The following is a 25,748-nucleotide window of genomic DNA, read 5'->3' as shown; positions in this document are numbered from 1 at the left end:
GAACGCTTTTGTGCTCCAGTAGCAACAGCAACTGCAACTCAGGAAAATAAAATTAATGTTGTAGGAAGAAGCTGGTTGCTATGAGAATTTGGCGTCTTTCTCCTTAGAAACTGGGTTATTTTTGGCTTTCTGAGTTGTGGGGGTAAGTGCCATTGGGACTCAGAAGTGCTCTGGATCAGTCCTATAAGCTGTATTGGCACTCTGACCTTAGAAGGACAGTGTTGACTGTTACTGTTAAAAACTTATTTCTGAGGAGGACGAAGGTGGTGGTAGTTTAGCACCATGTGTGGTTTTTTTGTTTTATTTTTTGAGGGCTGGGAGTATTTTTAAACTGGACACAGTTCAAAAAGGGGGAACTTAGTTGCTAGCCACACCAAAACTATAGCATTAATGTAATTGTTTGTTTGCTTCTAACAACTCCAGTCTATTTCTTAGTTCCATGGCTGTCTCAGCCAAACTGATCTTGTTTGGCCAGCAATATCTTCTATAAATATGAAAATGAAAGGGGGGGGAGAAGGAGAGATAAGGAAGTGGAAAAATGAGTAGAAGAATCTTGTCTAATAGAGAACATCAAATCACATTCATATGCATCTCTTCACCTGTAAGGTCATTGTCCTTGGCTAAGAAGGACCATGTTTCAAAAGGATCCCCAAAAATAAAGTAGTATTGTTCTTGGATTATGTAGCTGCAACTGCATGATCTGCAATCCCATTGGTCCTCTGCTGACAGAAAGGAGGTTTTCCCTGTTGGAGCACGAGCTGTCAATCTTCTGCTGAATCATCATGCTTCTGTATGTACCAGATATATCTACACAGAAATAAAGAGGTTAAGGAGATTACTTCCCCTCTTGAGCATTAATTAAACTAAAAAGGCATAACATTGGTGGTTCGTCAAGTGCTTGCTGATGTCAATTCCATTCTAGGTGTGTGCGTGCTCATGTGCACAGTTACTGGAATTTTTTTCCCCTTAGCGGGATCTGTAGGGCTGGCTCTGGCGCTGTCTTGTGATGCATGTGCATGCCGCAGTATATGAGGCACCACTGGCCTCACACCCCCTCAGTTCCTTCTTTCTGCCTGTGATGGTTGCTGGAACTCCCCTCTGTCTTGCAATTGTTTAGTATTGTTATTGTTAGGTAGGTTTCCTTTTACTCCTTTTGTTTTGTTTATCTAGTTGTAATAGCTATACTTAGTGTTAATAGATAATAATAAGTAGTTAGTTAAGGACACTCGCCCGCTAGCAGGACATGCCTCGATCCCCGGGGTTCAAACCCTGTGTGGCCTGCAGCAAGGGACCTGAAGGCCCTACCATGGCCTCCAACACCCGAGTCCTCGCCTTCTCCTTTTCCAGTGCGACTGATCTCAAGGGGAAAGCCCCCAGAGGGCCCTCCACAGCACTCACATCATTCTCCCATGCCATGACACTCTTCGATGTCTCCGGTACCATTCATCGAGATCCCTCTCAGGATCTCCCCCATCAGCATGTGCGCACCAGTTGGAGCAGCACCAATCGCGCTCTCAGTACCATCCATACTCAACTCCCTGGTACCGATCCCTGGTGCCTCGGCACTGGTCTAGAGAATCACGACTGTGATCCCCAGCTCCATGTTGTTCTCCTGGGTGGTGGTCATCAGTGCATGATCTACTCCGTGGCTCGAGAAACCAGTCCTCTTCCCCACGGCATCGCCCCCAGTACTGCAGCATAGTTGGGCGGCAGAATCAACAGCCCCATCTTGGTCTCTGGAGGCAGAGTCCTATTCCTTGGCATCAGAGGGAGAGATTAGTCCCGAGCCAGGCCATCACTGTCGCAAGGTTCATAAGGGCGGGATAGTACCCTCAACATTGGGCTGGCCTCAAGGTCAATGGCTGACTCACTGGTCATATTGGAACCCATGGGGTTTCCACATGGCGCTTGGTCCCTGCTTGTACCGCTCTTCAACTAAGCACTTGGCGGTACTGCCAACACAGCAGGAATCTCAGGACTTGGCATCAGACCGCAGTTCCGAGCCTCTGGCATCTACATCAGCCCAGGCTCAGGAGGAGAGGCTCCCACTGTTCCCTCTCCTCTTGCCATCATCCTCGTCATCCCCAGATGAGGTTGTGGCAGAACCCTCTGTATCTCTGGATGACTTCAGGGCTCAATTTCAATATCTGGAACTCGCTGGTTAGGTTCACTGGAGTGCTACCTCAGGACCATCCCCAGAATTTTGCCATCATATTGGAGGAGGGGAAGACGGTGGCTAGGGGGGCCCTGCAGGCATCACTGGATGCAGCTGATTTGGCAGCACGTTCCAGGGCCTCTGCTGTATCTATGCGTAGGTGCTCATGGCTGCAATTTCCCAGCCTATCACAAAAGGTGCAGCAATTGATCCAAGACCTTCCATTTGACAGCAGTGCCCTTTATTCAGATCAAATGGATACCAGGCTCCATGGATTAAGACTCCAGAACCACCTTACGCTTGTTGGGCCTCTCCGTTTCTCAGTCCTCAAGGAAACAATTTCGGCCACCGCAGCAGCAGCATCAGTTCTAAGGGCCTCCTCTCACATCCTTCTACAAGAGGATGGATAGACAGAGGTTTCAATCGCTGTCACCCAGCTCTAACCCTCTCGTCTTCACAACCCGGAACCTCATGATACCCCAGTGCCCGAAGGCAGCAGTTTTGATGGTGTGCCTGAGGATGACACCCAGTTTCTATCCAGGGTCCACTTGCCAGACCTATCCTGAACCACCTTTTTCCCTTCCATGCATGGAGCCGTATAACATGGGATCATTGGGTCCTCAGTATTATTGCAGAGGGCTACACCCTCAGTTCTTCTCAACCTTGCCCATCACCTTCCTTCCCTATCCCTCTTCAGGGACCCCTCTCACAAGCAACTTCTCATTCAGGAGGTGCAGGCCCTGCTGGAGGAAGGGGCTGTGGAAGAAATCCCTGCAAACTTGCAGGGGAAAGGTTTTTATTTTCAATATTTTCTCATTCCCAAAGCAAAAGGCAGGCTCAGACCCATCCTGGACCTGGGGCATCTCACCAAGTATCTTAAGAGACTGAAGTTCCACATGGTCTCATTAGCCTCCATTATTCCTTCCCTGGATCCATGAGACTGGTATGCCGCCCTCGACCAAAAGGATGCATATTTCTGCATCTCAGTCTTCCCTGGACACACAAGGTTCCTCAGGTTTGTGGTGGGTCACAACCACTAGCAGTTCACAGGATTACCCTTCGGCCTTTCGTCAGCTCCAAGAGTATTCACGAAATGCATGGTGGTGGTGGCTACTCATTTAAGACGTCAAGCTGGTCAAAGGCAAGACCCAGTCCCAGGTACAACGCAGTCTGGATCTTGTCATTAACACTTATCACCCATTGGGCGTCTTGATAAATGAACAAAAGTCAACGTTATCACTGGTTCAGCGAATAGAGTTTATTGGAGCGGTGTTTGATTCCACACAAGCCAAAGATTTGCTCCAATGGCCCCAGTTTTGTTCCAAGGTGACCCTCATCAGGGACATTCAAATGTTCCCCTCACCACGGCTCGTGCTTCTGGGCCACATGGCGGCTTGCACTTATGTGGTGCAGCACACTCAGTTACGACTCAGACCACTCCAGTCATCACTGGCTTTGATCTACTTTCTGAACAGACACAAATTGAACCGAGTAGTACAAGTACCATTGCATGTGTTGGCATCCCTGAATTGGTGGACCGACCCGCTGTCAGTGATGCAAGGCATGCCCTTCCTTCCATGACCCTGGTGTCTGATGCTTTGAACCTGGGATGGGGCGCTCATATCAGCAAAGGTCACAGCAGCCAAGGGACCTGGTCCTGAGCAGATCTCAGCCTTTACATAAACATCAAAGAGCTGAGGGCAATAAGACTGGCATGCCAGGTTTTCCTTCTATAGATGGAAGGCGAGGTAGTACAAGTTCTGATGAACAACACCTCTGTGATATTTTACATCAACAGACTGGGCGGAGCCCGCTCTTCGGATCTGTGTCAGGAGGCTATGCGTCTGTGGGACCTTGCCATTCAGAACAATTTCTATATCACAGCATCTCACCTGCCAGGGGTGAGGAACATGGTGGCAGACCAGCTCAGCAGGTCCTTCTTACTTTGCCACGAATGGTCACTTCATCCTCAGGTTACAGCTACACTCTTCTGGAAGTGGGGAACTCCCCAAGTGGACCTCTTTGTGTCCAGCCTAAACAGGAAATGCGAACAGTTCTGCTCCATCTGTGTCTTGATGAGGGGTCACTGTCCGACACCTTTCTCCTTTTGTGGTCAAGGACTCTAATGTAGGCTTTTCCTCCGACACTGCTGATATACAAGTTTCTATTAAAAATCGAGAGAGAAAAGGCAGATGTAATACTGATAGCACCAGTGTGGCCGAGGCAGCATTGGTTCAGCACCCTGTTAGATCTCTCGGTTTCCCCCCACCCTGCTGGAGCTACCGTGTTGACCGGACTTGCTGTTGCAGGACGGGGGCCGACTCCTACACCCAGACTTGACATCCCTACATTTGACAGCATGGAGGCTGACTGGCTGAACAAGGACGAACAGGAGTGTTCGTCTCAGGTCCAAGAGGTATTGATGGGCAGTAGGAAGCCCTCCACCAGGGCGTCTTATTTGGCCAAGTGGAGGAGGTTTTCCGATTGGGCATTAAACCATGGGTTCCCGCCTCTGCAAGCCTCGATACAGTTCATTCTGGATTACTTACTGCATCTTAAGCAGCAGGGGCTAGTGATCTCATCAATTAAAGGTCCACCTCGCAGCTATTTCAGCTTTTCACCCCCTGATACATTGGAGCTTGGTCTTCTCTCACCACATGATGATTAGGTTTCTTAAAGGATTGGAGAGGCTTTTTCCTCAGGTCCGTGACCCTCTAGCTCCCTGGGACTTGAATTTGAACTTATGGGTCCCCTATTCGAGCCTTTAGCGACATGCTCTTTATCGCTCCTCTCATGGAAAGTGGCTTTCCTAATAGTTATCACCCCGTGCATGTTCTCGCACGCACATCTAGTATGGAATGGACATGAGCAATACATCTCAAAGAACAACAGTTACTACAGATAAGCAATCATGTTTGTTTTTTTTTTTTTTTTTTTTTTTTTTAAATGAGCATGTCTAGAGTGGGACTGTTTTACAAAGCATTGCAGGAATGAACAGCACACTTTTGTGATGCCTGATGACTTTCCACTTCCATCTGCTACATGGATAATTATTAGTGGATAATATTACTAATGGATAAATATGAAAACTATTTTTGGATTAAAATATTTGAGTTCATCAGCACCTGACTGCTGCCTTCAGTTCCAAACATTTTTAATTGCATAATGTTTGAATCATTTAACTATTGAAGGAAAAACTTAATAGCAGTAGTAGAGTAGAGTGAACTGTGAAAGGCTGTGACCCTAAGAGCCACTCTGTGCCAATCGTCAAAGGGTTTACTACCTTTTACAGCAACTCCCATCAGACTTGACATTCATTACACCTAACATGTTGCTGTCGCAGTACTTGTCTGTAAAGGTCGTGTGAGGTGTCAAGTGAAAGCTTATATTTCACTGGTTATTGTAAATGTTCTGTGATGTATGTATGGTGATAATTAAGAAGTTGTATGCATGTACTAAAAATATGTTTAAATTATATGAAAAGGCAGGGTTGATAAACAAGTTTGTCCTAGACAAAGGAATGTTGATTTACCTGTCTGTCTAGGTCTCTGATGTAAATCAAGCTTTGAAAAACCCAAAACACAATGGAAGCTGCATTTTCGTGTAAGTCAAAAGGACAAATCAAGTTGACAGTGGGATGTGAAATCAGTATGGGAAGACCCTGGAGACTAAAACCGCAGGGGGGTGTCTTGTATCTAGCATCAAAACAATGAGTTTTGGGGAAATATAAGCAAAAACAAAAAGACCTTTTGTTATCCACTTCACTGAGCAACAAACACCCTTGGCAGATGGGGATGATTCATGGAAAAAATCTGGATCACGTTTTGACTGAAAATCAGCAAACTTTGCAGAAAATCTTTGAGGGTGAGAAACCATTTTAGACAAAGGAGCTAAAGTTTAGACAAACTGCTAAAGTTTCTTCCTCAAGTAGATGCAGCCATGTATTCCACTTAAGGGTGTGCACGCCCAGCACACCAGAGGTCTGTAGTGGTGACAGTCAACCCGCTGCAGGCCTAGGCGCTGGTGGTTATTCTCTCCACAGAGCCTCCGGAGTCATCCCATTCAGGTCCATCAGCCCTGAAACAGGAGGTGACTTTGGCTCAGCTAAGGACTTGTCTTCCACTTTGGATGATGCTGTGCTGCCTGGCTCATCCTTTCCTTCAGTACTGGAGGATTTTAAGATGTATCTAAACCTTTTGCAGTGTGTAGCTCCTTTCCTCAGCTCCCAGGCGGAGTTCCTGCAAGAAAACACCTACAAATTGGTGGACATCTCCATGTTAGTGCCAACGTGGGCACCAACAAATTGGTTGGGCAGATGGCTATATTAGGGGCAGATAGCTGTAAGAGTTGCTATCCTTATCAATGATATGCTCCTTGTATCGAATTAGATCCTCAGGAGCATTCTGGCTTCAGTAACACCTGTGGCTAAGTGCCTGGAAAAGCACTAATTCATTCCTGTGCAGGGTTTTGAGGAGTTTTACTCCCATCTGGCCCCAAATTCCCTAGTCATAAGAGTGGTGAACGACCATTGGGGCAGGTTTAAGTCCACCCCCAAGGATAGGGCCTCTAAACGATTGGATCTCCTGGGTAGGAAGATTTATATCTTGTCTTTCTTACAGATGTGAATTGTTAACTAGCAAGCCTTGCTGTCCATATACAATTGTCTTAACTGGACAAGTAAGTCAAAGTTTGCAGACCAGCTGCTTGAAGCCTCACGAGGAATTTTGGGCATTTGTCACATAAGGCTGCTTGGTGACTAAGATGTCCTTTCAGTCCGTGCTAGACATCACAGATAGCTCAGCCAGTGTGGTGGTTTCTGCAGTCAGCATGAGGATGGCTTCCTGGCTACAGAATTTGGGTATTGCCCCTGATGTCCAGCAAGCCGTTGAGGATTTGCCCTTGGACAGCCCAACGCTGTTCTCAGACAAAATTGATGAGACACTGCTCCTTCAAGGACTCCAGGGCTACAGGTGGTACAGAGGCACCACTACAGCATTCAGCAGTAGTATTGTCTACAGCACATGTTTGGACAGTCTTTCCCTTCCCTGAGGCAATGGGAGTACCCAAGAAATAGGGATTGAATTTACAGGAGAAAGCAGTCATGCTTGGGGTTTGGCCAGTCCACACTCCCTCCCCCAGCACCCTACAAGCGCCCATTTTGTTTCTTTGGTCCAGAGCACCATTGTAGTCATTGTTCTATCTTCGAGTGATTGCTCATATGCATTCCAATGTAGGTGTGTGCGCGCCCCGTGCACAGATTCCCGGAACTTTTTCCCTAGCAAGCCCCGCAGGGCCAGCTCAGGCGCCCCCTGGAGTGCCGCGCTCATATCGTGGTATAAAGGGCGCTGCTGGCACCGCGGGTCCCCAGTTCCTTCTTTCCGCCTGTGACGGTTGCTGGAACTATCGCCTCTTGCTGCGTGCAAGTAGCTCATTCCCTAGTGTTTTCTTACTGTTTCAGAGTTGTTGTTCATTAGTTGTTATATAGTTAGATAAGTTAGTTAGTTATAGTGATAAGGTTAGAACCCCGGACGGGGTTCCTTCTACGAGGAAGTCATGCCGGGTTCCACAGGCTTTAAGAACTGTGACTTGTGTGGTAAAGCCTTCCCGATCAGTGACCTGCATGACCGCTGTCTCCGGTGCCTTGGTGAAGAACACCGTCGAGACAAGTGCAAAATTTGTAAGTCCTTTAAGCCTCGGACTCAGAAAGAAAGGGACGCGAGGCTAAAGGCAATTCTAATGGAGTCGGCGCTCCGTCCAGCTTCCGAGCCGTCCCGGTCTCCGTCGGGACCGAGTGTGTCGTCGGTGCGGAGCGCCCCCCCACCGGCACCGCTTTCGGCACCGCCGCGGGCCTCGAAGGTGCCAAAGAAGACGGCACGGCCCCTGGCCGCACCTAAGGACTCCCCCCGGCCCACGCAGGGTGGAGGGAGTACGGAGACGCCCCAGCCAAGGGCCTTAGAGATTACTCCGGCACCGGGGTCTCCGCGCGGGCTGCCTCCCCCGACTCCTGGGGGTGGGGGAGTGCACCTGCAAGGGCCGTCGACGCCGGAGGCGTTTACTGCGGCACGAGCCCTCATGGCCTTGCCCACGCCTCCGTCCCCCCCTCGGCCGAGGGACAAGGGACCTGCGTCTCGGGGCAAACCCGCGCTGGGTGGTCCCGGTGGTTGGAGACGCTCCCAATCCAAGTCTCCTTCCAGACGGTCACGGGGGGTGGAGAGCGTCGGCTCCCCTCCGAGCTCCGACTCTAGGTCGTCGAGCGACTCGGCACCGCGGCACCGTGGGCGGTCCTGAGTCCATCGCCGGAGCCGTAGGTCCAGCTCCGATCTGAGCAGGGACCGGAATTCGGGCTCGCAATCTTCGGTGCGGAGCCCGTCCCGGCACCGATCCAGGTTGCTGTCGGCCGTCTCGAGAGGCAGCGACTCACATCTGGCGGCACCGCTGCCTGCTCCGGCACCGATGGGCCCGGCACCGCTGCCTGCTCCGGCACCGATGGGCCCGGCACCGCTGCCTGCTCCGGCACCGATGGGCCCGGCACCGGTGATGGCCCCGGCACCGACATCGGGGCGACTGGACTCCCCTCAGCGTCGCCATCGTCGGCACCGCTCTCGGTCCCGAGGGGGTAAGCGGCACCGCAAGTCCTCTCGCCGCAGGGGCAGGTCTGGTGCATCGTCGTCGTCGTCCCCGACCTCCTCGTATCGCCGGCACCGCAGACGTCGGTACCGGTCCACGTCGTCCTCGTCGGACCGCTCCACGCGCCGGCGACATAAGCGGCGCACGGGGGCTTCAGCGATAAGAAGGCGGTGCGGCTGCATCAGCCTTCCCTGCAGGCCGCTGGGTGGACCCAGGGCCCTTGGCAGTGGCCGTATTGGGGACCTTGGAATGCCCCTATGCCCCAGGGCTCGGTGTCACTACAATCGGTGGTGGCCCCCCCAGTACCCCCGGCCCCTAAGGCTCAAGAGCAGGGTTCGGAGGATTCGGACCCAGGGGAGGGACCCTCTACTGCACCCCTACCTTTCTCTTCCTCATCCTCGCCTGATGAGGCAGCAGCAAGGGACCGTAAGGGGCCCCTGTTCGATTTCAGGGCCCACCAAGACCTCCTAAAGAGGGCTGCTGAGAACTTGGGCATGGAGTTTAAGCTCATGTCCGAGGAGGAGGACTCCCTCTTTGGGCCCTCGAGCTCTCTGGGACCCTCCCGGGCGACCTTGCCAGTACATGACAATGTCATGAAGATCGCAAGGAAACTTTGGCAGACCCCCTCCTCCCTGTCTTCCACTTCCAAGGGGGTGGAATGGAAATATTATGTCCCCAAGGAACCATTTGAGTTCCTCTACAACCACCCCGCGCCAAGCTCCCTGGTGGTCGATGCGGCCAACCAGAGGGACCGTCAGGGGAACCAGGGTAGCACTCCTAAGGACAAGGAGGGCCGTAAGCTGGACTTATTCGGGAGGAAGATCTACTCTACTGCGGCGCTGCAGTTTAGAGTAGCGAACCACCAGGCCTATTTGGGAAATACAATAAGAACCTGTGGGCCTCGATGCAGAGGTTTGCCTCCCAGCTGCCCCCTGACCAGGAGGCAGATTTCTCCACTGTCCTCCAGGAGGGGGCTGCGGTGGCTACCGCTGCGCTACAAGCTGCTAGCGACGCGGCGGACACCGCCAGTAGGGCAATGGCCTCGGCGGTCGTAATGCGCCGCTGTTCGTGGCTTCAGGCCTCTGGCCTCACCCAGGAGGTTCAGCAGGCCATTCAGGACTTGCCGTTTGATGGCCTGGGTCTGTTTTCGGAGAAGACAGACGACAAACTCCACGCACTCAAGGACTCTCGGGCCACCCTGAAGTCACTTGGGTTGTATACCCCTCAGGCCTCCAGGCAGCAGTCCAGACCTCAGGCCCAGAGGCAACCACCACCCCCGCCCAGGCCGGCTCCTCGACCCGCCCAGCAGAGGAGGGGTCGTGAGCGCTACCGCGGTCCCAGCAGAGGAGGCCGCCAGGGGTCCTCTGCGGGGGCCAGCAGGGGCCTGCAAAAGGGGGTAATCAATCTAATAAACGTTTTTGACCCAGAGCAGGAGGGTAGTACTCTTCCTTCTCTCTGGGATCTTGGCCGGCCGTTTGCGGATAGGCTTCGCCCTTTCCTTATAGAATGGGAAGCCATTACTACGGACCGGTGGGTCCTGGAGGTGATTGCCAAGGGGTACACCCTCCAGCTTACAGCCTCCCCCCCAACACCCCTCCAAGGCCGTCCCCCATTGGGGATCTAGCCTCGGTCCGACTCCTAGTGCAGGAGATCGAGTCACTCCTCGTGCTGGGGGCGGTGGAGGAAGTCCCAGTGCCCGAGCAGGGCCGGGGATTTTATTCTAAATATTTCTTAATCCCCAAGGCGAAGGGAGGCCTTAGGCCCATTTTGGACCTACGTCGCCTAAATAAGTATATTAGGCGTGTTAAGTTTCGTATGGTCTCCCTCGCCACAATTATTCCAGTCCTTGACCCAGGGGATTGGTATGCCGCCCTTGACTTGAAGGATGCATACTTCCACATCTCTATTACCGGCCCATAGGCGGTTTTTGAGATTTGTGGTAGCGGGACGCCATTATCAGTTTCGGTTCCTACCCTTTGGGCTCTCCTCAGCACCCAGGGTGTTTACTAAATGTATGGCCGTGGTGGTGGCCCACCTGCGCCGTAGAGGTGTTCAAATCTTCCCCTATTTGGATGACTGGTTGATCAGGGGGAGGTCGAGTTCACATGTGCAGCATAGTCTGCTTCTCACATGCGAATTGTGTGCTAGACTGGGGTTGCTTATTAATGAGCAGAAGTCCACACTTACTCCGGTGCAATGTATAGAATTTATTGGAGCCAGGCTGGATGCGGTACAAGCCAGAGCCTTCCTCCCTCAAGCGAGGTTTGAGGCGATGGCAGCCATCATATCTGATCTCCACCTGTCCCCCATGACGACAGCCAGGCACTGCCTGCAGCTGTTGGGACATATGGCAGCTTCTACATATGTAGTAAGACTGGCACGATTGAGGCTTAGACCTCTCCAGAGCTGGTTGGCTTCGGTATACGTACCGCACAGGCATTCTCTAACTAGAATGGTCCTGGTTCCCCCACAGGTTCTGTCGTCCCTCGATTGGTGGAGGGACCCGAGGGAAGTGATGACGGGCGTTCCCTTCAGAGAGTTTACCCCATCTGTGACGCTCATCACAGACGCAACCGATCGGGGATGGGGAGCCCACATTTCTCACAACCAGGGCACCCAAGGGCTTTGGTCACCGGAGGAGAGAGCTCTGCACATCAACGTACGCGAGCTCAGAGCGGTCCGATTAGCCTGCAAGGCTTTCCTCCAATACCTGAGGGGCAGGGTAGTCCAAGTCCTCACAGACAATACGGCAGCCATGTTCTATGTGAACAGGCAGGGAGGGGCACGCTCCTCGGCACTCTGCCAGGAAGCTATTCGCTTCTGGGACTTCGCGGTGAGACACGGGTTTCATTTATCTGCCTCTCACCTCCCGGGGGTACGAAACAACGAGGCGGACCGCCTCAGCAGATCCTTTTCTCCCCGCCACGAATGGTCCTTACACCAGGACGTGGTGGCTTTCATCTTCCAGCGGTGGGGTACTCCCCGTCTGGACCTGTTCGCTACAGCGGAAAACAGAAAATGCCCGAGGTTCTGCTCGCTCAGGGGTCGCGAGCCGGGCTCTCTGTCCGATGCCTTTTTGGTTCCCTGGACAGGGGATTTAATGTATGCATTCCCCCCCGTCCCGCTCCTGCCCCAAGTTCTCCTCAAGATCAAGAGGGACAGGGCGAACATCATCCTGATCGCCCCAGCGTGGCCGAGACAGCACTGGTACAGCGTGCTGCTCGACCTCTCCACCATCGAACCGATTCCGCTACCCAGACGGTGCGACCTGATCTCCCAGGACCATGGGAGATTGTTGCACCCCGACCTGGACTCCCTCCACCTCACCGCCTGGAGACTCTGTGGCTGACGGAGGGAGAGAGAGCCTGTTCCATGCAGGTTCAACAGGTCCTCCTGGGCAGCAGGAAGCCGTCCACGCAACTCACATATAAAGCTAAGTGGCGGAGGTTTTCGGGGTGGGCGGAAGAGAGAGGGCTGCACCCAAGCCTATCCCCTATACAGGCTATCTTGGAGTACTTGCTGCAGCTTAAACTGCAGGGCCTGGCTTTGGCCTCCCTCAAGGTACACCTAGCGGCCATCTCGGCCTTCCACCAACCCATGGAGGGCCGCTCCCTATTCTCTCACCCCATGTCGGTAAGGTTCCTTAAGGGGGTGGAGAGGACTTTCCCTCAGGCGCGGGACCCGGTGCCACCCTGGGACCTGAACTTGGTCCTCAATGGGCTGATGGGCCACCCCTTCGAGCCCTTAGCTACATGCTCCCTTCTCCTTTTATCATGGAAGGTAGCCTTCCTGGTGGCTATCACCTCGGCTAGAAGGGTCTCCGAACTGAGGGCGTTAACATCGGAGCCCCCTTACACGGTTTTTTATAAGGATAAGGTCCGGCTGAGGCCTCACCCGGCTTTTATGCCTAAGGTGGTGTCTCAGTTCCACTGTAACCAGGACATTTTCCTTCCTGTGTTCTTTCCAAAACCCCATGGGTCAGAGGGGGAAAGGAGAGGACATTCGCTGGATGTCAGGCGAGACTTGGCCTTCTATCTTGAGAGGACCAAGCCTTTCCGGAAGTCGACACAGCTCTTCGTAGCGGTGGCGGACAGGATGAAGGGCTCACCTGTCTCCACCCAGCGTATCTCCAAGTGGATTACTGCCTGCATTAAGGCATGCTATGAGCAGGCAGGGGTACCCCTCCCAGGTGCGGTAAGAGCACACTCCACTAGGGCCCAGGCCTCTTCCGCAGCCTTTTTGGAGCGGGTTCCCCTGCAGGACATCTGCAGGGCAGCGACCTGGTCGTCAGTCCATACGTTCACGTCGCATTACGCCATCGTGGAACAAGCAAGGGAGGACGCAGGGTTCGGCAGAGCCGTGCTGTCAAGAGCAGGTCACCGATAACTCCTACCCTCCTCCAAGGTACGGCTACGCAATCACCTACATTGGAATGCATATGAGCAATCACTCGAAGATAGAAAACAAGGTTACTTACCAGTAACTGTTGTTCTTCGAGATGTGTTGCTCATATCCATTCCAAACCCACCCCCCGTCCCCACTGTCGGAGTTGGCAGAAAGAAGGGACTGGGGACCCGCGGTGCCAGCAGCGCCCTTTATACCGCGATATGAGCGCGGCACTCCAGGGGGTGCCTGAGCTGGCCATGCGGGGCTTGCTAGGGAAAAAGTTCCGGGAATCTGTGCACGGGGCGCGCACACACCTACATTGGAATGGATATGAGCAACACATCTCGAAGAACAACAGTTACTGGTAAGTAACCTTGTTTTCCTCCCTCCTCATCTTCCTCCCTCCCCACTTGGGGACAGGCTGGCCTGCTTTCACAATGCTTGAGGCTCAGTCACCAATGACAGCTGGGTCCTAAGCACCATCAGGTCTGGTTGTGCCATCCAGTTCCTGTGTACACCTCTCTCCCATCCTACCTTCCCAGCCCTGTTCAAGGACTCCTCTGTTGAGATATTGCTCCTTGAAGGTCCATTTTCTGCTGGCTTTGAGAGCAGTGGTGGGACAGTCTGCCGAAACACCAAGGTCACAGCTTCTATTCCCAGTGCGTCCTAGTACCCAAATCCAAAGGAGGGGTAAAACCCATCCTCAACCTTCGTGACTTCTACAAATATATCCAGTACATGAGGTTCTGAATGGGCACTTTATCAATTGTCCTCCCGGCATGTCTCAGAACGACTGGTTTGCTGCTTTGGACCTTCAGGATGCTTACTTTCATGTGGTGATTTTGCCAAACCACAGGAAGTTCCTTCAGTTTGTCATGGTAGAACGCCACTTTCCATACACTGTGCTTCCATTCAGCCTCTCCTCTGCCTCCCAGGTTTTTATCAAATGCATGATGATTGTTATGGTGTGTCTGAGAAAGAAGGGAATTCCTATTTTTCCATATCTGGATGACTGGTTATTGAGGGGCAGATCTAGAGAGGAAGTCTTGCTCACGTTGTCATCACACTGTTCAACCATCTGGGTCTTTTCCTAAATACCGCAAAGTTAACCTTGGTTCTAACAACCGTTTTTAGATAATTTGCCTCTTTTGCCTTCATCTGCAGTCTCAGCCTTCCACGACTGTTCAGACATCTGTGGCTCTTGGGTCACATGTCCACTTGCACACAGGGGTCCAATTTGCAAGATTGCGCCTTAGCCCAGTTCAGATGTGGCTCAGGATGGTCTACTGTCCTGCTATTCATTCTCTAGACAGACTGGTTCATCTCCGTCCACTGGTCCTGGACTCCTTGCTGTGGTGGATGCATCCAGAGAACATTTGCCAAGGCGTTCACTTTGTCCAGCCATTGCCAACCAAGGCAGTTACTACCAATGCCTCCCTGATAGGTTGGGGGTCACCTGGGGTCACTGAAAGTACTGGGACTGTGTTTGGAGCAGGAGGCCTCATCCCATATCAACTTGCTGTAGCTTTAGGATGTATGTCAAGCTTTTCAGCACCGTATCAGAGACTGTCATTCACATGCTTACTGACAATACCACCAAAATGTATTTTATGTGCACAAACAAGGGGGAGCACAGACTAGATTGTTCTGTTTAGAGGCAATCAGGCTGTGGCAGTTCTGGATTCAGGAGAACATTGCTCCGATAGCCGTTCACTTGCCTGGGTTCAGGATCATCTTGCGGACCATCTCAGCAGTTATTTTCCCTAAGTCACAAATGATCCCTGAAGACAAGTGTCCTCTGGGTCGTCATCTCAGCTTGGGGCATCCTGACTATCCGACTTTATTACAAGGGACAACAGGAAATGTCATCTGTTCTGCTCTCGAGGGGTCCTCAGTCCAGGCTCCTTGTCTGATGCTTTCCACCTCAGCTGGCAGTTTGTTCTCCTGTACACCTTTCCCCCAGTCCCAGTCATCCCTCAGGTCATCCTGAAGATTGAGGCAGATCGGATCAAGTTCATTCCCATGGCTGAGAAAGAACTGGTTCTCTGACCTTCTCGCTCTGTCTATTCAGCTTTCCCTACCACTTAGAATCACCTTGTATCTCATGCTCAGCTCTCTGAAATTTATAGCATGGCTGCTGCATGGTTGAAGGAGGAGGAAGAAGAGTGTTTGACAGCTGTTCAGCAAGCCCTGCTCAACAATAGAAAGTCACGTACCAGAATAGCCTATTCAATTAAATGGAAGTAGTGGGTCATTAGCGTACAGAATCCGACTGAAGCTGGCTTCTATCCAGGACATCTTGGAAAATCTGCTACAACTTCAGTTGTTGGGGTTTGCGCTTAGTTCATTGAAAGTGCATCTGGAAGTGATTTATTGGCATTTCATTCCCCCTCATCAGAAAAGATCAGTCAGGAAGCTCCAAGAGCCGGTTCCCTCGTGGGACCTAAATACAGTCCTAATGGCTCTGGTGCGTCCTCTGTTCAAGTCCCTAGCATCTTGTTCCTTTCTGCTCTTGTCAGCAAACTGCTTTCCTGGTAGTGATAACATCTGCAAGGACAGTGTGAGAGTTGTAGGCTGTGATGGCAGAGCCTCCTGATGCACAGCTTTCCAGAGACAAGGTGACATTATGACCACACCCTAAATCTTTGTCTAAAGTGATCTCTGTTTCATTTGAACCAGGCAGTATATTTACCTGTGTTTTTTCCTAAGCCACATTAATCTCTGAAGGAGCAGCCTCTCCATACTTTAGAAGTCAAGTACTAACTAGCCTTTTATCTGGACAGGACTAAACGGTTTTGTGCTTTGCCTTGTTTGGTTGGGTTATATGCAGATCACGTGAAGGGTCAGGCGGTCTCTTTGCAGACAATCTCCAAATGGATAACATCCTGCATCAAGATGGTATATGAAATAGCCTTGACTGTGCCCCCTCAGCGTGCGCAAGCTCCTTTTATGAGGGCACAAGCAATGTCCAGAGTGTTCCTCATTGATGTTTCCATATTGGACATTTGCAGGGCTGCTTATGTGGTTGATGATACATACATACATTCACAAACCATTACACCATAACATCATCTTCCCGAGCAATTGCAAGCTTTGGTAAAGCAGTCCTGCAGTCCTTGTTTAGATGGACTCCAAACCCCACTTCCTGGTGAGGGGGGTTTAGTGCTTGAGAGTCACCTAAGTGGAATACATGGCTGCATCTACTTGTAGAAGAAGAAGTTACTTACTATAACCGTGGTTCTTTGAGATGTGATGTAGATGTGTAGTCCATGGCCCACCTATGTCCTCTCTGCGTTGTAGTCTTGTTTCTGGGCATTCAGTGCAAATGAACTGGCGGGGGAGTAGCACGGTGCCTCATGTAGTCAGGGGAGGGGCCATGAGGCATGAGTGTAGCCCCTCTACAAGAACTTTTATTTATTTTTTTATTTATTTTTAGGAAAAAGATACTTTACTTACATCAATGGAAATGCAAAAAATGGAAGCATCATAATCAGCCTTGCTGTCCATTCATCAGGAAGATACCACAAATACACAATGAAACAAGTAATAAGATAAAGAACTGATTAGTAGAGAAGTAGTCTTCCAACCCATAGCTTCTGTAGCCTCTGTTTTTTTTCTCTAAATTCTTCTAATGCCTGGATTTCCTTATCAATTTTCTCCAACACTTCTACAGTCAAAGGCTTTGCCTGCCTCCATCAGGAAACGAATCCACCCATTTTTTTATTTGTGGAAATCTGGTTATTTTGGTTGCTTATAACAATCTTGTGATGGAATTCATAACTGCCGTGGGTTTGCTCCACGCATCCTGCTGTGTGTTGCCTCTGTTGGGCGCCGCTCCCGCAGGCCACTCACCTGCTCTCCCATCAAACAGTACTGCTAGGCAAATTTCTCTGGCTCTCATGCGCTGGGTGCACACACACCTAAGTGGTGATGCACATGTATATTCATCTTGAAGAACCAAAGTTATAGTAGGTAACCATTTCTTAAGATTAGTCTCTTAGAAGCACATTATACTTTTATTTGTAGCCAATTCTCTTTCAGTTATCCTTGCTCAGTATCACTTAAATCTCGTTTATAATCAATTTATTCTTGGTTTTATTATAAATTAATCTCATTTCTGTGATATTAAATGTGAATTCTCAACTGCACCAAAGAGGCTGGTGTATATATTGTCCCTTTTGGAGACAGTGAGCTAATTAATGTCTGTAAGTGTCCTCTGATAGGGGCGGGATGCTACTGGGGAATGTTCTTCAAGGAGGCTCAGGGATTGGGTGCACCTAAAGTTAACCTGCAAGCCCCATTAAAGGCCAGCAGCGTTTCTGGGGAAATGGGGTGGTTTACAGATTGACATGACAGGGAGCTGGCATTCAGTTCAGCACCAGAAAGTCAGTCTCCAGTCTCCCTGTCTCACTGAGTCAGAGGGGTAACAAAGTGACTCAGTCCTGAGGGCACTCAGGAAGCATCACACAGTCCTTTTTATTGACTTTTGTCTGTCCAAACTTTGTTAAAAGTTGAGACTGAATTGCATGGAAGCTAAATTTTGACAAAATGGGTACAGGTTCCCCATATAGACAATCTCTCATTAGAGGAAAGCGAAAACACTAATGCAAAGAGTTTCTGTCACATCTGACTGTCTTTTGAAATAGATCCATTACTATTTATAATTTTAAGAGTTTTGAACAAACTGGCTTGTCAATGAAACACAAAACCAGTGCATTCTTTAAGTGAACCAGAATTTAAATATATTCAAAGTCTTGCTCAGCGGTAATACTCTGAAACCTTTTATTGAGGTCTTTCATGTTGTGGTGCAGACTAAGGGAATGTTAATATTGAGTTGCTGCTCAGAATTTTCTGTTTTATAGAGCAGATGTGGTGGGCTTCAGATCGGTTTTTTTTTTAAATTCAGTAGCCGATAGAGGCTACTGACTCACAGAACCAAGATGATAGCTACATGGTTCTGCAGAAGTGATCCTCTCAGGATTCTAGCTGACGATTGGGAGGAAAAAATAGTGCAAAGGGAAGGGAAAAAAAAAGACTGAGCTAATTTGAACTAAAGAGGTTAACTATTTTCAGTAAAATTCCTCTGAACTGCAAATTTAAAGTAAATTGCATTCACCTGCCAAACAGCCAGCAGATGGACGTCCTTGACCCTAAAGATCTCCCTTCCCCTCTCCCCCACCCCCCCATCTTCAGTTTCTTCATATCAAAAATCAGAGTAAATTTTAATGGCTAGATTATTAAACCATTCACAAATGAAATTTATTAGAATAACTCCAATGATCGCTAGACTATAGTAGTGACCTTCTGAGGAATAAAATTTCAAAGCTTGATTCAACAGTAGTAGGGTTTTCAATAAATCCCTAATTAATAGAAGATCCTAACATATATTCTTTTCTCTGGAAGTTTCCACTTTGCCTTTTTAAAATAAGCTGAAAGGTAATGCCAAGATAAACTATACATTAATTTCCCAAGCTTTCCACTCATGGACTATTTTTGATAGCTTGCCCACACCCTTTCTTAAAATCTTGGGGAACATATATGACATACATAAAGCATTACGGGAAAATTAATGCTTTCTTTGGAATTTTGTTGATAGATGAACTAACTAGTAGGTCCTTTTCCCCTCCTTCCCCCATCCCTGTCCCAGAAACAATACATAAGCATGTTTTTAAGAGTAAGGCATGAATATAATGTATTTGATTGAGTTGTGCTGCCTCCTGCTTTGGCCTATTTTCCCTGATTAACCTTTGGAAGCTACAAATATGTTTTTCTCCTCATGGTGTTTTTCTTTAGAGAGCCCACTAATGTGGACATGTCTCCCATTGTCAAGTTACAGTAACAAGTAGGAAATAGTTGCTAGATTTTGTGTGTTCCTTCTTCTCTCCAGTATCCCTCTCTTTTTGTCCTATGGCTACCCTCTACCTTGAATGGTTCCTTAATTATGTGCTAACTACTTATGCGAAACAATTTGTTCTGTGTTGCATTTAACTGTGACCCTGGGAGTACCTTTCCCAGACCTTAGGAAGAGCTCTTTGTGGCTCAAAAGTTTGTCTCTCTCACCAACAGAAGTTGGTCCAATAAAAGATATTACCTCACCCACCTTGTCTCTCTCCTTCTCTCCAAAGCAGCGCTACTCTATCTCTAGCCTCTACCTTCTGGCTACATAAGTGTCTTAGCCACTGCCACATTGCTGCAGTCTTCAGGAAGCAGCTGCTGTGGAATAGGCCTGGTTTAATTCTATTGTAAACTACCACTACCTTGCCTCCCACCCAGATTAGTCATAGTCTCAATACAAGAGGCACCCTCACTAGGCAGGCAGTTTGACCATTGCAGGAGGCACCTGGACCAAAGCAAAGACCCGAAGAAGGGTTTACAAAGCTTGGGCAAATAAGAGCCTCTTATTTTTCTCCAGCTCAACCTCTCCTTAATCTGCGTACTTGGTTCTACCTCTGTGATGAATCCAGATGGGAGAGGGCATGCACGTCTTTTTCCCCAGGCTCCAATGTCTGGGGAAGTCATGCAAAGGTAGCTTTCTCCAATAAGCTGCCTGTTAGAAAGATGAGAATCTCATATCCCTCTCGTCTATTCCCTGTCTCGTTCAACTTCTCAGGATGCCTGACTCTGTATCAGTGTGCAGCTTGTGAATCCATGTTATGCACTTTTCAGAAGCAGTTAGCTCAGTTTTGGGCACAGTGCCTGCTCTCTGCTTTTTTAAAAAAAATCCCCATTCTCTGTACTTTTAACCTGGGCATGAAATGTCCCTATTCTGGCTCTAAAAATGGCATTCCTAGTGGTCATTCACTCAACTAGGAGAGTGAGGTAGCCAGAATCAGGCCACCAATCACCTTTTAGCTCTGTCCTTGATTTATCCAAAGAATCCGTGTGTGTGTGTGTGTGTGTGTGTGTGTGTGTGTGTGTGTGTGCGTGTGTGTGTACATTTATTTATATATTTATATATATATACACACACAGACACACCCCATATGCTCTATATCTATCTAACTATAGATATAGATAGTTTTGGCCATATAACTGTTAGCAAGTCTGAGCCTGTTTGTATTAAAAACAACTTGAGTTCTGTAGCACTTTAAAGACTAACAATTTTAATTTCAGTAGGCATAAGCTTTCGTGAGCCTCAGCTCACTTCCTCAGATGCTTTGCTGTATCATTTCTACCAACTGCATCTGAGGAAGTGAGTTGAGGCTCACGAAAGCTTATGCCTACTGAAATTAAAATTGTTAGTCTTTAAAGTCTACAGAACTCAAGTTGTTTTTGCTGTATACAGACTAACACAGCTACCCCTCTGGAACTCCTGTTTGTATTGAGTCCTTTGTAGTAGCTGAGGGTCTCTGTACGTACTTGAGACTTGCAGAACTGCTGAGCTTCCTTGCCCCCTGGCTATCAAGATAAATGCCATTTCATAGGCAAAGAGCTGCCAGTGGATAATCTGCATCTATGGATGAAATTTGTCAAATAGGAAACTGGTAATCTTAGCATACCTTCAATCAGTATTGAGCAAATGTTAATGTGGTCAGTGATGGTTTCAGATACTGCTGTGCATGTCCCATAACCATTATTAGCTGGCTCTTGCATTAAAGGCAATTGTTAGTTTGCCATGTAAATTGAGTTTCTTCATAGGAAGGTATACCCAGTTATTTATAGTTCAGATTGTGGTTCAGAAATGGCTTAATAGTAGATACTTAGAAAGCTTTGATTAGAGTTAGAGGCATACAGTTGTGGAGAAGGTGCTGGTGTGAAGAACCTAAAAAAACCTTAAGGGTGTCAGAACTATACAGAAGCTCAATATGGGGGGAGGGAAGGGGGAATAACATTCTTCTGGCATGAAAGATGTTTAAATACCATTTATCTTAAAAAATGGGAAATAAAATAACACTGAACACTTAATGTGCAGCAGCTAGGTTCCTTTCCCTTTAAAAAAACCAACCAAACAAAAAACATGAATTTTGGTTGACTTTCCCCAAGTGATATTAAAATAAAAAAGCGGACAACTGAGAACTGAAAATGTGTGTGTGTCCAAATAATGCTAATGGAAAAATCTGGACTGCTCACATTTGTTCATTTTATATAGATTGTTAGTATTTTCTGGCTCCCTCAGGAGCTGATAAATAGTTTGGTGCAGGAATAAAAGCTAGATTGTTAAGACATTTTTTATATAATGGCATATAAATGGAACACATTGGTATTAGTTTGTTAGACTGAATAATAATCTTATTTTGATTCTGTTATGACCTTGGACTGCAAAGCCAACATCAGAAATAGTTTTGCAAATTCATATATAGATCCAACTTGCTGGCAGAGGTGTCTGTTAATGTAGATGTCGTATTTCCATGTTCTGCAACATTGCATATTATAATTACATTTTTGTCATTCATCAATGGTAAAATCCAATTTTAGTGAAACAGTTTTCTAGTAAGTAATCTGTAGAACAATCAGTAGCAGTCACTTTCAGAGAAATGTGATCCTTAGTCTTTTGTGTTAAATAAAATATTTGTATAATACGTCAAGAATTGTTTTTAATAATGAAATGGTCCCTCTCCCCCCCCCTTTTTTTTTTTTTTGGATTTACAAAACTAGTGAGTACAAATGTGGAATATGCAATTTACAGTCCTATTCAGCAGTGAGATTTGTGGGTGTTGACCATAAGACTTGGTGTTTCATCTTTCATTATGCGTGAAGATTAATGCCGCTGATTCTAGAGGCACTCAAATTTTTCATTCTCTTCTGCTGATCATACTTTTCATTTTGGTTTACTCTCTTGTGTAGTGCGAATAAATGATCTTCATCTAATGCCCTTACTATGTAAAATGTACAACAGGTGGGATTTGTTCCACAAAAATAGGAACCTAAAGTTAGGCTCACCCGTTTTGGTGTACCTTCTGGATTCTGCTCCCCCTTGCCTTCACCTCCCACTATCTCAAACAACTGCACAGATTGTATCTCCTGTTGAAATACTTTCAGAATGAATACCTTCCAAAGCACCATGGGAACTAGTATAAGAAGCTGCAGTAGCAAGTGGCTGAAAATGGGGCTCACTGTACAAAAAGGATTGAAGTGCCTCATCTAGTCCAGCTTGTCCCCCTTCTCTGTTGCATCATGAGAGGATTGATTAAATTTTTCAGAAACCATTCCTAGATATATAGTAGCCTAATCCTGAATATCTCAAAAGATATCTTCTTCAAACTCTTGTGACAGTATATCCCATTGTCTAATTTTACTTAAAAATGTTTCATTCAGCCTTTTAAACTGTTTACTTACAACTGGTTTTTTAATGTTATTGATTTGTCTTAACATAATTTTACATATTTTTGGCCAATTGCCAGGTCTCTCCTATTCCACTTTCTTTCTTTAGAGGGAACATTCCCTGTGATTAACTTTTCCTCTATTTTTTATTTTTTCCATAAGTTGTTCTCAGCTCTCTTTTATTCTTTCTTATTAAATATGGTTCCCCAAAACTGAAGTCAGGCCTTTAATTGAAGGTGAAATGGAGAAGAACTAAATAGTTAACTTTGCATGAATCACATTTAAGACCCTTATTGTGTCAACCACTTTTGAAAGTCAACCTTTGCCTGAGTTGCCCTGCCACAATCCTATTGTGTATTTTCTTCCAAATGGGAGGCTCAAGACAGGTCTTGAAGTTGATTTTTTCTTCCTGTTTGAAAGAGTAAAGCCATTCCTGAATCCACAGCTGATTTCTTGAGTTAATGAAAACTGAACTGTATTTATCCTGTCCTTCAAAGTATGGTATTGATGAAACCTCTCAGTTTCGTATTCATGAATTTGATTAGGTCACTCTTGTCTCTGTTTCCAAGTCACAGTTACTATTGATGGAGCAAACATAATGAATCTACAGATCTTTGGTTTGTTTTAAGAACAGCTCAGTGTTTAATGATTCTTCTGGGCTTCCCCACTAGCTGATCTGAAGGTACATTTTCCCTGTAAATGCATAATTCACAGTATAGAGGCATATTAGAAACTATATTCAGGATAAAGTCATTCACTGATGGCTTAATGCCAACAGTTGCCAACAGACATGCTCCCTTGTAATGAATCATGTGACCTTAATTTGCCATTGTTTGCCAGAAGGAACTTGCAGATAAGATGGCACTTCTATTTTTTGAACGCTGTCTTCCACTACTTTGAGATCTTCCCCTACTGAATCTGACATACCACCATATAGAGGCACTCTGCTCATCCACAACAGATCATTAGAGGAATCAGTATGCCCAGAAACATGTATGTGCACCAAGTTTGAGTGTTATTAGTTAAGTCTGCTGAATCTTCTCCCACAAAAGTTGAAAGGCAATTCACGCTTACTCTGCATGCCTAGGGTGAGACAGGTATTTTAATCTTTGAGTTGACTGAAGTTTAAAAAATCTGCAGCCACACATCAGGATTGGGGGGTGGTGTGGGCTGACTCTGATGAATCAGGAATAATATTCTATGAAGAAAGAAGGTATTGTAATATATGGCTAGATGTAAATTTCATATTAAATGATTGCTTCAGTAGCATATTAGTACTGAATAGTTAGGAAAAGTTACCCAACTAAAAACTTAGAAAATACCTCACATTTCAGTGGGGTGGGGGTGGGGGGGGAGTGTTATATAATTCAGAACGTTACATGTTTATATGTGTAATTATTTACACACACACTCACACACATGAAGGTGTACAAACTCTTAAGGTCACATTCAGACAGAATAACCTGTAAACACACAAGTATATTTTATTAAACAAAATGTTAATATATTAAACAAACATGAAGAGAGTAGGCAAGAAGTTCATATTCAGTGCTGACATTTTCTTGAAGCCTATTTTTATATATATATTATAAAAAATAGACAAGTGCAGAACTGGCTTGCATTCTTCCCAATAACATGCAGAAACTAAGACTTTAGCGTTGCCTTTGTGGTTTTTGTCTCTAGAACCCCTTCAATCAATTACAGTATTATATTTATTATTCTTAACTTAAGGAAGACTCTACCCACAAAGCTGTTCTCTGCGGGAAACCTCCACTGATCTCCTTGCTGAATAGCTCTGTGGGGTGTGAAGCAATAATAACTTCTACTGAATATAGAAGATAAGTGTCACAAGACTCAAAAGTCCACTTTTGTCAACATATTAAATAGAAATCAAGACAAAGAATAAGCTGAACCTTGGAAATGGGATGTCCTTTCACAAAGGTTGATGTGCAAGAGAGGACCAGTCTGGCATCAGTACATGCAGTCTGCTAATTCAATATTTTCATTTTAATCAATTTCCCATTTTAATCAGTGAGCTTCTTCCCTCATCCAGTGATTGGGAGGTGTGGGGAAGGCATGGTTTTGTCTGTCTTCAGATAACGTGAGAGATGACTACCTAGTATGATGGGGGAAAAGATCTCAGAGGAAAAATGTGGGAATAACTCATGCAGTGTCTTAAACTATGTGGTCTCAGTTTATTGAGATTGATTTTTCTTTATTTTGCTCTCACTATTTCAGCTTCTCTGTGTCTTCTGTGGGGCAAGAAAGCAGGACTTTTTGATTATTTGAAGGAAAAATTGATTGTTGATCTCGCTATTGTTTTGGTGTCCTTACCAGAATGTTGCAGCTTCTTGTGCAGTGATGACTGAGTAGAATCTGTACAGTTGATAAAAAGTGAAATAGCCAAGGTCCATACAGAACTCAATTTTAACCAATACCAAACTATCCATTTTGTGTAGCTAGTTGAAGCTTTAACTATTAGCAGAATGTAAAGCAATATGATGGCATTGGAACTGATTAGCTTCATTCTTCTTTATTAAATAACTTGGGGAGACAAAATGGGTCACCTAACTGGAAATGGTATAGAGTAGCAGAAGGTGCACAAAACTTTCAAACTAGCTTGTAATTTTGATTGCAGCACTTCTGATTGAACATTTTCTCTCCACTTCCAATCAAGCCCTGGTGAAATAGCCTGGCTTAGAATTTTGTCATTTTCTTGAGGTATAATAAGAGGGAAAGGCGACTGTCAGTGTTAAAATGAGCGCAAGAGGAGTAGGTCAGGGATACCTGCTAGAAATATTGTATTTTTGGTAGATCTTTCCATTTGAATGTTTGCTATTTAAAATGAGGAAATATCATGATATTGAACCGGATGTGTGGTTTGAATGCAACTCTGGAAATGAGGAAAGAGGAGAATTGCAAATAATGATAAAGCCGATAAAAAATATAGATATGTGTATAGTAACACACTTGACCTACAAATTTGACTGAGAAACTCTCTGTCAGTTTTTGTCTTTATTCACACACCACTTCATAAGAATCTCCCGGTTTTCCCCTTGCCCTCAATAGACCTGCCTCACAGTGGGGTCGATAAGCTGTATTTGATTGGCTGCTATAAGTAAACTGGCAGTTACATTTATTATTACTATAGAGGCCGCCTTGTTCTAAGCTCTGCAAAATAAATAATTGATGGCCCATGCCCCAAAGATGGCCCATGCCCCAAAGAGCTTAAAGTCTCAATATATTAATATCTTCTCTGTCAGCCGTTTCTCCCAAATTCTCCCCCTAGCCTGGTTAGTCATTTGGCTGTTAGGGTGTA

General features: G+C 46.9%; 1 protein-coding gene across 3 annotated transcripts in view; it reads left to right on the top strand.

Moving 5' to 3' along the window:
* Positions 1-25,748, top strand: part of MAEA (macrophage erythroblast attacher, E3 ubiquitin ligase) — a 123,274-nt gene that overhangs the window by 44,415 nt on the left and 53,111 nt on the right. The gene's annotated exons all lie outside the window — the stretch shown is intronic.

This window comes from Emydura macquarii, unplaced genomic scaffold, assembly GCF_026122565.2.
Source record: "Emydura macquarii macquarii isolate MOO-44397 ecotype Brisbane River unplaced genomic scaffold, CSIRO-AGI_Emac_v2 contig_2795, whole genome shotgun sequence".
NCBI classification, from domain to species: domain Eukaryota; kingdom Metazoa; phylum Chordata; order Testudines; family Chelidae; genus Emydura; species Emydura macquarii.
This window is presented reverse-complemented; position numbering and strand designations above follow the sequence as displayed.